We start from the raw sequence: 16698 nt of genomic DNA, 5'->3' as shown, positions 1-16698 counted from the left end.
CAGGAATCGCAGTTTCTTGGCATACCTGGCGATGGTGGAGAAGACTGACGTGGCCATACACGTGATAATAGTGGAGTTAAGTGGTTTCTGATGCCAGATATTGTTACAATTATTATGCTGATACATATAAGTCCCGGGTTCAGTTTAATTTGGCTGCCTTGCAAGCATACTTGGATACTGTCTCTCTCCCCATGCTCTCCACAGGTGGTAAGGAGTATCTAGATTAGTCTTTCACTGTAGAGGTAATTGACACGGCTATCATGTCATTCACCAATGGTAAGACCAAGGGAGTGGATGGCATACCTATAGAACTGTATAAAAAAACATTGACCCTTTTATGTATCCAGGTTGTTGGACACTTTCAGCGACCTTTGTGAAGCCGGTTCCCTCTCTCCTTATATAGTGGAAGCAATATTGGTTGTGCTGCCTAAATCAGGGAAAGATTCATTATATCCAGAGTCTTATCACCCTAGCTCATTGTTGACAACTGGTGTAATAATTTTGGCTAAATTACTGGCTCTGAGGTTGAACAAAGTGGTGTTGGAACTGACACATCCTGATCAAATGGGATTCATGCCAGGCAAGTCCAAATCTATTAATCTTAGGAGACTGACTCTCCTGCAGGTGCGGTCGCCTCCTTCAGAGACCGAAGTTGTGGTGTCCTTGGACACGGCCAAGGTGTTCGACTCAGTGGAGTGGCTGTACCTGTGGGATCCGAAATGTACAAATTTGGTTAAACTCCTGTACTCTCTGTTAGGAGCCGCGGCGGCCACGGGCACGGCCGCGACCCGTCTATTACCCCACTGAGCGTCATCTCCTTGGCGACCGGGACGTCACTTCCGCCAGCAGGTCTGACTGTTGCCAAGGCAACTGCCGGACGCCGATTCCCTGCACAGCACGCCCCGGCAAATAGGAAAGCCGGGCGCAGGCGCTGAAATCTCCTCAGCCTGTGGGCTGATTATGTGGCCTTGTTTAATTAGTCCTAGCATGTGTATTGTTACCTGATTGGTTTCTCTGTGTATTTAAGGCTTAGCCTCCCTGCCGGTTATAGCGTTTCTGACCCAGTCTTGCTGAACTGCTCCTGTTTGTTGTACCCTGTCCTGTGGATACTCTGTTGGATTCTCTGTGTATGACCCCTGCCTGGACTTTGGACTTTGCCTGTTTGCTAATGACCCTGACCCTTTTGGCCTGTACCTTGGACTCTGCTATTTTACCTGTGACCCCGACCTTTGGTGTGTTTATTGACTACCCTGCTTGCCTGTGACCCTTGACCTCGGCTACCGTTTGACTATCCGCTGCTTTCTACCCAGCCTCCTGGCCTGCCGCTGTGGACCTGCATTACCAACCCACACAACACCTGGAGCTAAGTCCTGGGGGCATCTGAGTACCGGTGAGCACATGAAGCTCTAAGGGAAAGGAGGCTGCTATAGGCTAAGACCTCTGCCATCTAGTTCTGTGGGTTGGTGATCAGACCAGCAGCTTAACATTATAACCGGCCTAAACAAGTATTCCAGGAGAAGAAACTTTGGAATGAATGAAAGCGGACCCAACTTGTTTACAGCTCAAGTTCTGGCTGGTCAAATTCAGACCCTGTCAGAAATGGTCCAGAGATTGTCCCAGCGTTTGTCCGCTCAAGAGGAGACCTCTAGAACTACACAAGCAATGTCAGGTCCTGCATGTGAACCCAAATTAAATTTGCTGGACCGGGATTGTTCCGGAATTTTAAGGAGAACTGTAAACTCTAATTTTGGCTGAGACCTCGGTCTTCTGGTTCGGAACAACAGAGGGTCGGGATTGTCATCTCCCTCCTTCAGGGTGACCCCCAGTCTTGGGCTTTCACTCTGCCTCAAACGAGACCTACCATGCAGTCTGTGGAAGCCTTCTTTAATGCATTGGGTCTGCTCTACGATGATCCAGATTGAGTGGCCTCCGCTGAGGCTCATCTACGGGCTTTGAAGCAAGCCTGGCGTTCTGCAGAGGAATACTGTGCTGAGTTCCGCCGATGACAGCAAATGGAATGATCCAGCATTACGCAGCCAGTTTCGCTTAGGGCTGTCAGAACAGATCAAAGATTCACTGGTGCAGTATCCTTCTCCAACCTCGTTGGAAACCCTCATGCAGCTCGCCATCAAGATTGACAGGAGAACTAAGGAGGGGAAGGCAAAAAAAGAGACTCCTTCCTTTTCTTCTGCATGTATTCCTGTTCATGCAGATATTGAGGAGCCTATGCAGCTAGGGGCATATGGCCTCTCTCCTGAGGAAAAAGACAGAAGGCGGTCACAAGGTCTTTGTCTCTATTGTGGTACTAGAGGCCACTTCTCCCGCTCTTGCCCCAGCAAACCGGGAAAAGAGCATGCCAAGGGAACGAGGGGAAGGTTCACCTAGGTCTGCAAATTGTTTCCCCAAAAAATGCTGTCCTGATCACCGCACAAGTCACCTTCAGTGCCTGTTCCGTGGCCCTGTCGGCCTTCATTGATAGTGGAGCTGGAGGCAACTTTCTTGACATCGGGTTCGCCCGCTCTACTGGAATTCTGGCAGTAAAGCTCAATTTTGCTATTACCGTCTGTGGCCTAGATGGAAGTCCATTGCCTGATGGCAAGATTATCTGGGAGACCTCTTTGCTGCAGTTAAACATAGGAGCTCTCCATTCTGAGTCCTTGACCTTCTTCCTTATCGAGTGCCCATCTGTTCCCTTAGTTCTGGGCCATCCCTGGCTTTCCCCTCATAACCCTGTTGTGGATTGGGTTAAAGGAGAAATTATCCAGTGGAGCTCTTATTGTGCACAGTCCTGCTTAACCTTACCTCTTCGGATTTTACAATCAATTCCTAAACAGCTTCCCTCACAATATCATGAGTTCTGGGATGTGTTCTCTAAAAAAGCTGCTGACGCTTTACCACCTCATCAAGACTTCGACTGTGCCTTCAAGCTTATTCCTATATCCAGATTACCTAAGGGATGCTTGTATTTTTTTTCCAGTCCTGAGACCAAGGCCATGCAGAGTTTTATTGAAGAGAAACTAGAGATAGGGTTCATCAGGCCATCTAAATCTCCGGTAGGAGCCGGATGCTTCTTCGTATCCAGAGATTAGTCCACCATCCAGAAAGATGGTGGACTAAGACCCTGTATCGACCATAGAGGATTAAATTTAATCACGGTCAAGAACACCTATCCTCTTCCCCTCAACTCTGTATTATTGTTACGAGCCGTGGCGGCTCCGGGCACCTCTGCGACTCACTTCCTGTTCTGTCTCTGAGTCCCGGCCGTCGTCATGACGATCAGGACGTCATTTCCTCCCGGCCATTGCCTAGGCAATGGTCCGGACGCCAGCAATGATTAGCGCCACGTCCCGGCATCTAGGGCAGCCGGGCAGGGGCGCATGTGCAATATAATTATAGCCCAGCTGGGCTAAGTATTCCCTGCTGTGCAGGGCACTGTTCATTGGCCCCTGCATGTTTATAAGGCAAGCCCTTCCTGACGGTTATAGTTCCTGCTTTGCTGCTGACTAGCCTGCTGTATTCCTGGTTTCTGTTACCATTGGATTTGATTACTTGTAGATGACCTTTGCCTGATACCCGACTTCGTTTGATAGCCTGTGCCCCTAGACCTCTTTGCCTGGACTCCTACGCTGCTGCTTTGCCTGTAACTTCTGACCCCGGGTTGTGTACTGGATATTCTGTCTGCTGCCGGCCCTCGACCCTTGGCTGGACCTCACTCTGCTATTGCTCCTGCACGCTATCGCTGGGTTCTCCCCAGTCAGTGCACAATTCACGATCCTCAGCTGTCTGCAGCCAAGTCTGTCCCCACCACTAGGGGCTCCAGCGAAAACCAGACTTCTGAGTAGACTCCGGGTTTTGTGTTGCTGGCTGTTGGGGTTCCTAACAATTATTCAACCAATTAAGAAGCACTACTGTCTTCACTAAAATCAATCTCCATGGAGCATATAACCTTATTCGCATCCGAGAAGGAGATGAATGGAAGACAGCGTTCAATACGCACTCTGGCCACTATGAATATCTGGTCATGCCATTTGGTGTTAGCAACGCACCTGCAGTATTTCAGGATTTGATTAACAAAATTCTTCGTGAATTCCTTGACATCTTCGTGGTTGTTTACTTAGAAGGTATCCTCATATACTCTCAGTCGCTATCCATACATCGGGGTCACGTCAAGCAGGTTCTACAAAAACTTCGGGAACACCATCTCTTTGCCAAAATGGAAAAGTGTGAGTTTGAGGTTCAGAAGGTATCATTCCTGGGATACATAATCTCTTCTGCTGGGTTCTCCATGGATCCAACCATTTGAGACCTTAAAAAAGGCCTTTGTGTCTGCTCAAGTCCTTAGACATCCAAGTCCAGAAATACCTTTTGTACTAGAGGTCAGTGCCTCTGACGCCGGTGCTGGTGCTATCCTGTCCCAGAAGGACCCCCATACACACCGTTTACATCCATGTGCCTACTTTTCTCGTAAGTTCTCTTCTGCAGAAGCCAACTATGATGTGGGCAATCAGGAGCTGTTGGCAATTAAATGGGCCTTTGAGGAGTGGCGTCACTGGCTGGAAGGTGCTATACATGTAATCTCCGTTATAACGGATCATAAGAATTTACAGTATATCCAGTCGGCCAAAGGCTTGAATCCCAGACTGGCCCTCTTGTCACTGTTCTGTACCTGCTTCAAGTTCTTGATCACCTACAGACCAGGTTCTAAAAATGTCTGGGCAGATGCTCTATCTAGGTACTTTTTGTCACATTACGTTCCAGTTACGGATCCTATGCTTATCATTCCCTCATCTATTATTCATGCTGGGTTAACCTAAGACATAAGTTCCACACTTTGTAGGTTTCAAAGGTTAGCTCCTGACAACACTCCAGAGGGTCGCCTATTTGTTCCAGTACACTTAAGGAAGGCGGTTCTTTCAGAGGCATACAACAGTAAGACTGCTGGACATCCTGGAATCCATAAAACTTCGGAAATCCTCTCCCGTACAGTATGGTGGGCGTCATTATCCGCTGACGTCAAAAGTTTTGCCCTCTCCTGTAAAGGCTGTGCCTGGAATAAGGTCCTCAGGAACCATCCTTCAGGCCAGTTGGTTCCATTGCCCATTCCTTCAAAACCCTGGAAACATTTGTCAATGGACTTTATTGTCGATCTCCCACCTTTTGCAGGACATAACACCATATGGGTGGTTGTAGACCGCTTTAGCAAGATGTCACACTTCATTCCGCTAACCAGGCTTCCTAGTGCTCGAGATTTGGCTATACTGTTCATTCAACATATATTCCGTCTCCATGGACTTCCTACTGATATTGTTTCCAATCGTGTCTCTCAATTTCTGGAAATCCTTCTGTATCCTTCTTGAAATCAAGATCAGTCTGTCATCCGCATACCACCCTCAGTCTAATGGCCAAATGGGAAGATTTAACCAGTCCCGGAAGCAGTTCCTGCGATGTTATGCCACAGAAATCCACGATAACTGGTCCTCCTTGTTACCCTGGCCCGAATTCGCCTATAATAATTCATGTCATTCATCCACTCAAGTTTCTCCGTTCTAGTGTAACTTTGGTTTCCATCCCAGGTCCAATTCCTTGTATTCTCTCAAATCCACTGGTATTCCGTAGATTCATTCCACAGCTACTGATCTTAAGGCTATCTGGAAGAAAGTGCAGTTCTCTTTAAGATGAGCCTCATTCTTTGCTAAAAAAAATTCAGATCGCCACCGTCCAATCTGTTCCTTCAAAGTGGGGCAAAAAGTTTGGCTTTCGACACGCAACATCAGGCTCAGACAGCCCTGCAGGAAACTGGGGCCTAAGTTCATTGGTCCATTTACCATTGTTAAGCAGATTAATTCTGTATCTTTCAGGTTGAAAATCCCTGGCTCATTGAGTATCCCTAACACATTTCATTGTTCTCTTCTTAAGCCTGTGTTATGCCCAAACCAATCTCAGTCTTCAAGTACTCGTGTACCGGATTGGAATGAATCTCGGAAGTATGTCATCCAGAAAATTCTTGACTCTAAGAGAGTGCAGGGTCAAGTGCACTTCCCAGTTCAGTGGAACAATCGCGGTTTGGAAGAGTTGTCCTGGGTTCCGTGAAGACGACTCCATGCTAAGCAGCACTTAAAGGAATTCTTCAAAAATTCCCTGAGAAACCTGGGTGTCGGGGTTCTTTGACCCCTCCTCAAGCGGAGGGTACTGTTAGGAGCCGAGTTCGCCACGGGCACCACCGCAACCCGTTTATTACCCGGCTGAGCCTTCCGGCTGTCTCCTTGGCGACTGGAATGTCACTTCCGCCAGCAGGTCCGACCGTTGCCAAGGCAACGGCCAGACGCCGATTCCCTGCACAGCGTGCCCCGTCAAATAGGACAGCTGGGCACAGGCGCTGAAATATCCTCAGCCTGTGGGCTGTTTATGTGGCCTTGTTTAACTAGTCTTGGCATGCATATTATTACAGGGCTTAGCCCTGATTGGTTGCTCTGTGTATTTAAGGCAGGGAGGGCTTAGCCTCCCTGCCGGTTATAGCGCTTCTGACCCAGTCTTGCTGACATGCTCCCAGTTTGTTGTACCCTGTCCTGTGGATACTCTGTTGGATTCTCTGTGTATGACCCCTGCCTGGACTTTGGACTTTGCCTGTTTGCTCGTGACCCTGACCGTTTTGGCCTGTACCTTGGACTCTGTTATTTTGCCTGTGACCCCGACCTTTGGTGTGTTTATTGACTACCCTGCTTGCCTGTGACCCCTTACCTCGGCTACCATTTGACTATCTGCTGCTTTCTACCCAGCCTCCTAGCCTGTCGCTGTGGACCCACACTACACCTGGAGCTAAGTCCTGGGGGCATCTGAGTACCGGTGAGCACATCAAGCTCTAAGGGAAAGGTGGCTGCTTTAGGTGAAGACCTCCATCATCTAGCTGTGTGGGTTGGTGATCAGACAAGCAGCCTAACACTCTCACAGATTAGCATGCGTGTGCGTTAATGATTATCTCTCTCAGCCATTCCAATTTGAGCGGGGCACTAGACAGCCCATTGTTTCCGACGGTGTTTGCACTAGCAATAGAGCCTCTTGCCTGTCTGATCTGTCATGATAAACAAACTAAAGAACTTAAATCAGCACACAGGGAAGACAAGATGGTGTTATACGCTAACGATATGATGCTGTTCCTTTCAGACCATGTCATCTCCTTAAGTGCTCTCTTGCAGGTAGTTGACAGGTTTGGGGGGCTTCTCTTGGTTAAAAATCAATTGGGACAAATCCATTGTGTTTCCATTGAGTGAGGAATGTCCCATAACACCATTGAAAGATCTCAAATTAAAATGGACACCCAAATTTAAATATTTGAGAATATGGATAACCAATACCTCTTCATAATATGTATGAACTTGCAACCTCAAATTGAATATCTTAAATTGAAAATTCATGTTTGGAGGAAACTTCCGCTCTCTGTCTCTGGCAAGATAAATTTAATTAAGATGGTGCTACAGCCAAAATATTTATATGTACTCCAGCAATCACCCATATATATCCCACCTTCCATCTTTTGTAGCATTGACTAATTCTTGGTCTCTCTGGTTTTGGGAGGGGGGAGGGCTACGGTCAAGCTTAGTTGACTGAGCAGGTCTAGATCCTTTGGTGGCCTTGCGCTTCCTATCCTGAAATTATATTCCCTCTCATTTACCCCATCTCAAAACATGGGTCTCTGATCCCGATTACCACGACCTAAATTGTGAATTAGTGCGCCAATGTAATGCTAACCATATGCCTGTACAGTCATTGCTGTCAGGACAGCTTAATTCACAGGCTTCCCAGCTGCTGATACAAGCAATTAAGATTTAGACAATTAGTAATAAAATGGTGGGATATACTGACACTGACCCATGCACACCCATTTGCAGGACAAAGAAGTTAAAGAAATTGGATACAGTGGAAGGGTTCAGGCGGTGGTCCTGATACAGTGTAAAGGTTCTTGGTAATTATATGAGACGAATGCTCTCAAATCCTTTGATCAGTTGTATAGGGAATTATCCATACCCAGAACAATGTTCTTCTCTAACCTCCAAATGCAACTTGATATAACATCACAATTTACTTGAAACCACAGGTAATTGTTATAGCCCCACTCAAAAAGCAATTACAGTACCTTGGTCACAAGGGTTTGATTTCATATATGCATGCACATCTCCTATATGAATCTACGGTGGGTGATTTGGATAGCTTGAGAAACCATTGGGAAACAGATATAGGTCGTCTAAATGATAACGCTGGGGGATTGTCCTGGACAGCTCTAGTGGTTACACAGAGTCCTTAAAGTAAGAACAAATACAAGTTTTCATTTTACATAGGGTTTACCTGGCCCCTATTAGATTGACAAAATTCTGCCCTGATAATACTTCCAATTGATGAAATGTAACTTAGAAGTGCCCCCACATGCAAACTTTCTGCCGCCGGGTTACTCACTGTATTCAAAAAACTGGAATTGATGTTCCTCTTTGGTCACCGGCCACAAGTCTATTTGGGCTGCGCCTAAAGGGTAAGGTCAACAAGGTGACACAACTCTATATTTCTCAATTGATAGCTAACGTCAGCATAGTGAGACTCTGGTTGGCTCCAGCAAGTCCCACAATAAAAAAATTGGAAAGGGGACATCTGGTGGGCAGTACACCAAGATGGCCAAGATGGCCACATTTTAACATGACTGTTCGTGGAATCTGCCACCATCAATTACTTTAATTCAAGAAGAAGCAGATTAAATTCCTCCCAAGACTTAAAGACACAGTGGGGGACTGTGTTGGATCGAATTGGAGAGCATCTGTAACCCGAGGAGGTTTTCTTCTTTTCCCCGGAGTCCGGCCATGCACGTGGGCCTATGGTACACAGTAAGTTGATATCAACAACATTCTATTCCATTGCAACCTTCTAATTGCTACCTATCAGACTGAGACTCTGTGAAACTATCATAGTTGGCGAGAAGTGGTATGGATCACTTACCCTTGGTTGCCATTCCGGTGGAGATAAGGCTCTGTCAGGCGACTTTCTCTCCTGCGGCCCGTTGACGATTGGAGGATACGGTGGAAATACAACTAGTCCATGTAGCTGGACTGAAAAACTCACTGCCACTAATACGTCTGCGAGAACCATCTTCCCTCTGAGGCTGACCTGGTGGAGGGTATACATAGTCAGCGAGAAGTATTGTGAATCATCTACCCCTGGTCGTCGTTCCAGCGGGGATTAAGTTCCATGAGGTGGCCTCCCATCTTGCAACCCCTTTGAATGTTTGATCAGCATCATCTTGCAGCAGTGATGGTTGGGAGACGGTGGAGATACGATTAGTCCACATTGCTGCACGGCACACACCATTGGTACACCTTTATTAGAGCTTTACCAGAAGTAATTTTCTGGACATCATAGTCGCTGGTAAGATCTGACCTTCAGAGTGGTAGATTGCTCACTTTTTTACAGCACCACACCATTGCGAATAATCTATCCAGCACAGAAAAATACTGCTTGTATATAGTAAATGCTGGCAGCCCGGATAGACACCGCGGGGCTTTTCTTTTGGACCTGTATTGTTGACCAAGGTGTGTGGTGAGTACCATTGCATCAAAGAGCACATTTTGCCTATCAATGCTCACCCTGGTCTCTCGTCACAAACATTAACCTTTATTGAAGATCCGTCAAGGCATTTGAACTTTCTTGCATTACCCCATTGACTCACCCTAAGTAGTTCAATCACTGTAGTTTGAAGCCTCCAGAGATTCTGTTTGCATTGCTTCATATCGTTCAATTTTATTAACACCAATTTTTGTAGGGTCCGGACCTTGAATATATTTGTGACTTCTGATGTGCTAGGTTTTTCTTCTTGGGATTGCTACTTAAAAGTTTGTCTAGTATAATTCAGACAGCCTTTGCCTTGCCACTTTTTGTTCTACATCTCTCACTGGACTTCCCTATCCTTAGAGCTTGCTCTCCTGATTTGTTTACTTTCCTGTATTGAGCGGGAGGGGGGGAAAGCAAAAAAACAAAATACAACACAAAATAAAAACAAAACAAAACAAAAAAAAACACCAAAGTGAACCAGTGCCTCAAGTGTTGAGACCAATAGATTACACAGTTGCTATAACTTTTGTATTTTCTATAAAGCTAAATGAGTTGAGAATTTGCTGATTCTAATGTACTTCTGATATATTTGTTACTCTGACAATAACTTTGCTAACAGAATACCCTTGAATATTATCGGATTTTTGATTCACTTCTCTGTACGCAAATGATGATCTAGTCCCAATTTCCTTATGTGATTTGTTGATTATAGTGTGAGAGAGTTCACAACATAACCTCAGTCACGTGTTTCTGGAATCTTTGATATTATGTATCTCAATAGGTGTCTAGATTGTTATCTCGCAAAACTGTCCTGCTTGGTACAGCATGGACAAATATTGTAGCAAAAACACATCTAAACGCACAAATAACAAGCCAGACTAGGTCAAAATGGGCAGAAACAAACCTAGGACAGGCAGAGGGGCTTTCTCTCCTGCTTCGCCTCTCTCTACGGAGTACACTGAGGAGGGGGACCAAACTTCTCTCCCATGGTCTACCATTACACCAAGCTCAGACTGGGCCCAAAGCATACTAAATATTCTACTTCCCATTATAGATAAAAAAATTAGAGTCCATATAGGTCACTCTAGATGCAGCTGTTGCTTAGATCTCAGAGAATGCAGCCCGAATAAATATGCTAGAGCAATGTACTAGCGACGCAGAAGATGATATTTTGGCGCTGCAGAATGATGTGAACAACATTCACGTCAATGGTCTCAGATGCAAGAAAAACTAGATGATCTGGGAAACTGCAGCCGCAGAAATAATCTTTGGATTATCAGCATTCCGGAATCGGTAAAAGGCCCTGACCTATTTTCTTACCATAGCCAAGATTTAATAGTTGCCCTTAATCTACATTATGAAATTCACAACCCACACTTGGGAAGATTTAGAGAGGGCACCTCTGCCAGACCCCGTCCTGTGGTGGATAGTTTTCTAGACTTCAGAGATAAGGAGAAAATATTGATAGCCTTTAGACAATTGGTGATTAACAGAAAACTAATTTTTCAAGATTGCTTGGCCATGTTATCACAAAAACGAAAGGAGTTTGCGCCAATTTGTAAATTCCTGGCTGGTAGCGACAAGAGATTCTGCCTTTCAATATACGGTTTTGGACACAGTTAAAGACCCTGAAGGTCGATATTTGCTAGTCCACCTACCAATTAATTATTCAAAATTTACTTTCTTTAACATATACGTCCCTAATGTTGCATAACACGATTTTTATCGATCCTTGATCAAGCTTGTCTTGCAATGTGATATCCCTAATTACGTGATTGCAGGCAATTTTAACTTTGTTACTGACCCACGACTTGATAGGTCAGGTGCTCCTACTACAGCTAGATCACTTGACCCCGAGTGCTTCTTTGGCCTGATGTCCAGGCATGGTATTTTTGATCTGTGGTGCCTTCTAAACCCTACAGATAGGTCATACTCTTTTTATTCTAGCGCACATAGATCTTTCTCACAAATAGATTGCATACTGATAGCTGACCCACTAATGTTGGTCCGCATGGTGGATATAACTGATATAGTCATATCAGACCATGCCATGGTCTCGCTCTCTATTTAATTTCCACATTCAAGTCAAAGACCCCAACACTGGAGATTCCCCTCCTTTTTGCATAATACTGATCATTTTCAACAATTGCTAAGACACAGATGGGCTGAGTACCTAGATGATAACCAGGGCCGCCGAGAGGGGGGGGGAGTGGGTACAGTTTACCCGGGCCCGGCCATGCCAGGGGGCCCGGGCCGGGCCCTCGCTGCTAATTAATTTTTTTATTATTTTATTTTATTTTTCTCTCTTGCGCTATTTTTTTTTATTTTTTTTCCCACGGGGGGGGGGGGGGGGGGGTCTTGGGTTTCTTGGGAGCTGGAAGAAAAAGAAAATAAAAAAAAAATACTCATGTGATCGCGCGGCACCGTGTCCCTCCTCTCCTCCATTCACACTGACTGCCGGGCGTGATGTCATCAAGTCACGCCTGTCAGTCAGTGAGGAGCGCCGCAGCCAGCATGAAGAAAGAAGACAGAAGAGGAGACAGAAGAGCAGAAAAGAAAAGAATGAAGTTGACAAAAGGTAAGTAAAGAAACGGAGAGGCAAGGGGAGGAAAACAGAGAGGGACAGTACTATAAAGAAAGGGGACAGAGAAACAGAGGAGGAAAAAAAAGTGGACGAGAGGAACAGAGGAGGAAAAAAAGGAGAGAGCCACAGGGGAATAAAAAAAAATTGGGGAGAGAGGAACAGAGGAGGAAAAAAAAGGAGAGAGCCACAGGGGAATAAAAAAAAATTGGGGAGAGAGGAACAGAGGAGGAAAAAAAGGAGAGAGCCACAGGGGAATAAAAAAAAAAGTGGGAGAGAGGAACAGAGGAGGAAAAAAAGGAGAGAGCCACAAAGGAATAAAAAAAAATTGGGGAGAGAGGAACAGAGGAGGAAAAAAAGGAGAGAGCCACAGGGGAATAAAAAAAAAAGTGGGAGAGAGGAACAGAAGAGGAAAAAAAGGAGAGAGCCACAGGGGAATAAAAAAAAATTGGGGAGAGAGGAACAGACGAGGGAAAAAAAGTGGGAGAGAGGAACAGAGGAGGAAAAAAAGGAGAGAGCCACAGAGGAATAAAAAAAAAATTGGGGAGAGAGGAACAGAGGAGGGAAAAAAAGTGGGAGAGAGGAACAGAGGAGGAAAAAAAATGGGAGAGAGGAACAGAGGAATAAAAAAAGTGGGAGAGAGGCACAAAGTAAAAAAGAAGGGGGAAAAGCAACATGGAGGTCGCAGTGTGAGCATAAGGGGGTACAGTATAGTTGTGATGAAGGGGCACAGTATTGTGTGTGTGATGGCACAGGGGGCTTGTTGCAATGTAGTGTGTGTGAGGTAGGTGGCGGCTAATTAATGGGCGCTATTTTGTTTGTAGGGTGATGGTGAGGCAATTTAATAGTAGGGACTATTAATTTAAGATGGGGTGGTTTGGGGGCTATTGAATCTTGGGGTGAGTTTAGGGAGAATGAGGTCTATTTATTAAATGTGACTATGAATTATTTAATGGCAGTGATGGTTGCGGGAAATAGGTATTGCTGGGGCTGTTTGCAGGAAGGGAAATAGGTTTATTTATTAAATGTGAATAGTATTATTTTAATGTTGGGGCTGGAGGAAGGCCTAATTATTAATCGTGAGTGCTATTGATTTAACGCCGGGGCTGGCTGTAATTTTCTAAATGTAGCCATTTTTTTTTCAAAATAGGTCCTTCAACATTTCTGGATCCGGACAAGCCACAACTAAAGAAACCAGCAGCCACAGGTGGAGAAAGTGAGAAGAACAGGTAGGAGAGAGCAGCACAGTGTGTGAAATGTTGTGATTCTAGTAGGGACAATACCAATTTTTGGTGAATGTTGTGCCCAATGTAAGGTGTAGGCCAAGACTGAACTGTTTGTGTACACACTGCATTGTTTGTATACTACACTGTGGTGGTAGATGTCCTGAAAGTCAGGAGTGCTTGAACATATGTGACGCTCCGGCGAATTGAGAGCCTAGTGGTTTTTATGTGTAGCCACGCCCCAATGGCACGTTTGCCACACCCCCAAATGCATGACCACACCTCCCAAAATTTTTGCACCGCCGTTTGGCTAGCCACGCCCATGAATGTATGACCATACACCTAAATTTTTTTGCACCAAAAATTTTGGGGCTTACTTGACTATGAGGGGGGCCCCATGAATTTGTTGTACCCGGGCCCTGAATTCTTCTTGGCAGCCCTGATGATAACTAGAGATGCTCAGGCTCGGTTCCCCGAGCACCGAACACACCCGAACTTAGCAGATCCGAGTACCGGTACAGATCCGGCTCTGTACTTTCGCACGCCCTCGGAACTGAAAACAAGGCAAAATGTCATTGTTACGTCGTCGGATCCCGCAAGCTTTGGATTCTATTAGTACAGCCCTCCATGGCGATCTAGCGCCATTTCACATAGGGACACAGAAGGGGTAGCACAGTTCTTGGCAGTCTCTAGTGCAGTTGGGCAGCGTCATAGGTAGAGAAGAAAGAGGAGGGGTAGGAGTGTTCTTCAAAGTCTCCAGTGACATTCAGGAGAGCTCCATTGCTAATTGTCATTGCTGAAATAGAAAAAATAGGTCTGGCAGGCTTGGTCTTCTAAACTTGCAGTCATATTGTACTGTGTTATATAGGGAACATACAAAGAGGAGAGCTCCATTGCTCCATTGCTAATTGCACCACTTTTCTTTACTGACACTGCTGTGTGGCAATGTTTCCTATATGTGCTAGGAACTGCCGGGTGTTTGTGTCATTGCTCTGTTGCTTAGCATGCAACCAGGTCACTGCAGTCTTTGTTTGAAAATGTATGAAAATAATATTGTGACCTGTGAGGTGGTAAAAATTGACTGCAAATTACTTGAAATTAGTGTTATTGAGGCTAATAATAATGTAGGGGAAAAAAACCCAAAAAATATGTGATTTTAGAAAAATGAAATCGGAATTTTAGAAAAAAAATCAGGATCCAAAACCAAAACCAAAACACGCAAAGACGGTTTTGCCAAATCCAAACCCCAAAGTTAATCCAGATCCAAAACCAAAACATGGGGGTCAGTAAACATCTCTAGTTATAAGATGTCTGAAGTGACTATCAATAACTGAAGTTACTAGCAATGCATATATCAAAGTTTAATGGTCATAAGGTTTGCAGGCTAGGACAGAGACAAAAGAATAGGGGGTAAATGTATCAATTATGGATTGTAGTCATTTTTAAAAAAAAGGGTTATTAAAGGCTAAGCCCACCCAAGAAATGGTGGTTTAAAGTAACTACAATTGATACATTTACCCCTAAAAGTCAAGAGCAGATTTTTATTTTAACTTAGAAACAATACAATATGCTGGACCAGTAGAGAAACATACAATGACACTTTCCTCAACTGAATTACTCCAAGTATCATGTATCTGACCCACAGACCAGTCTGTCAGAGTCCAGAATGCTTACTTAGGGGTCACCGCTGCTTCTCCTTTTACTGAGGCGCCCTGTCTGCACCATCTTCAATTCAGTTCTGCGCATATGCAGACGCTCCATTTATCTCCTCTGGCAATAAAATATTTTTTTGGGAAGCACTGAAGGCAGTCATGTACGGCCATATAATAGCATATGTGTCTAATCATCATAAAAAGATGAGTGAAACTTATGAGGTCCTTCATAGATCATCGGCTGAGAATTAGGCTAAATACATCACTGCTCAATCGGAACTGACATTGGCCACTTACGGTGAGGTGAGACAATTATTGGAAAGTTTCTTGACCTCTCAAGCAAAACAACAGATTGAGTTTGCTAATAATAAATTCTTTAGATGGGGCAACAAGACAGGCAAGCTACTTGCCAACATGACTAGATCCCAGAGATGCCAAAGTCATATTGTTGTCCTCAACTTGCCTCACTCCCCTAAACCCCTCACCAAATCAGAGGACATACTCACAGACTTTCAGACCTATTATACTGCCTTATATAGTAGTACTCCAACAAATCCTCAGCTAAAACTGAGATCAAAATGCCCTCGTTGACGTCGGATCACAGGAAAACTATGGCGGCTGACGTCACATCCCAACATGTAGACTTTCCAATTAAACATTTGAAATTCCATAAGACGCCGGGCCCAGATGGCCTTACCGCAGACTATTATAAAGCAATCAGGGGGGGACCTGACGCATATCATGACAGAGTTATATTCCAAAATTGATTGGGAATGCCCATCGTACTCATCATTTAATACGACCCATATGGTCAGAGTGCTCCAGTACCCCAATATATTAGCAGCTTAAGGAGGGCACCAATAACAAAACATGGATCATATACAGCCTCTCCATCTGTCAATAATAGGACCAACTCAGCTAAGTTATTAACCAGACTGCAGCTGCAGAATTACAGCTGTGAAGGCTGGAACAATCTCACATAAAGAAATACAATTGCTTACTTGCGCAATATACTTAGTAGATAATACCACATATCATCCACAACAGAACATTGGTCCCTAACATAAAACTCACTCCTGATTCTTAAAGACTACTATGTATCTATATTATTATCTTATTGGAACTGTCTAGGTGTCTGAGCCTGACAGGTATGTTTTAACTATAAAACATTGTACTATAACCTGACATCCAAAAAGAAGTACCTGAGAACCTTTAAACATAATCATGGAAACAAAATGTGCCAGAAAACCCAGAAAAACAGCAAAACAAGCAAATCAAGATCTCAATATCCAGACTGGTGCCAGGAGGTTCATTTTACCAATGCTTTCAATGCGACTTTCCTAGAATCAAGATCACATTATCCAACCTGATTTTACTTCTGCTTAAATGTGAGTACACTCTCCTCCCATGCAAAATACATAGTTTTGAGGCTTTCAAGAAATGCTCCTTTCTGAATATAGTTTCAATATGGATGTAAGGAGCCTGGTTCTGAGTAAGGATTTCCAGGAGTAGCTTAAGTCTGCATACATCCATTGATAAATTTATTTTAAATAGATTTTTTTTAAATGTCATGTGCTTCATTTAAGTAATTGAAATGAACATATTTATTTTTAACATTAAATGCAATTTCAAGTAGAGGGAGCCAGCCATATAA

This window comes from Mixophyes fleayi, chromosome 2 (genome assembly GCF_038048845.1).
Source record: "Mixophyes fleayi isolate aMixFle1 chromosome 2, aMixFle1.hap1, whole genome shotgun sequence".
Lineage (NCBI taxonomy): Eukaryota > Metazoa > Chordata > Amphibia > Anura > Limnodynastidae > Mixophyes > Mixophyes fleayi.
This window is presented reverse-complemented; position numbering follows the sequence as displayed.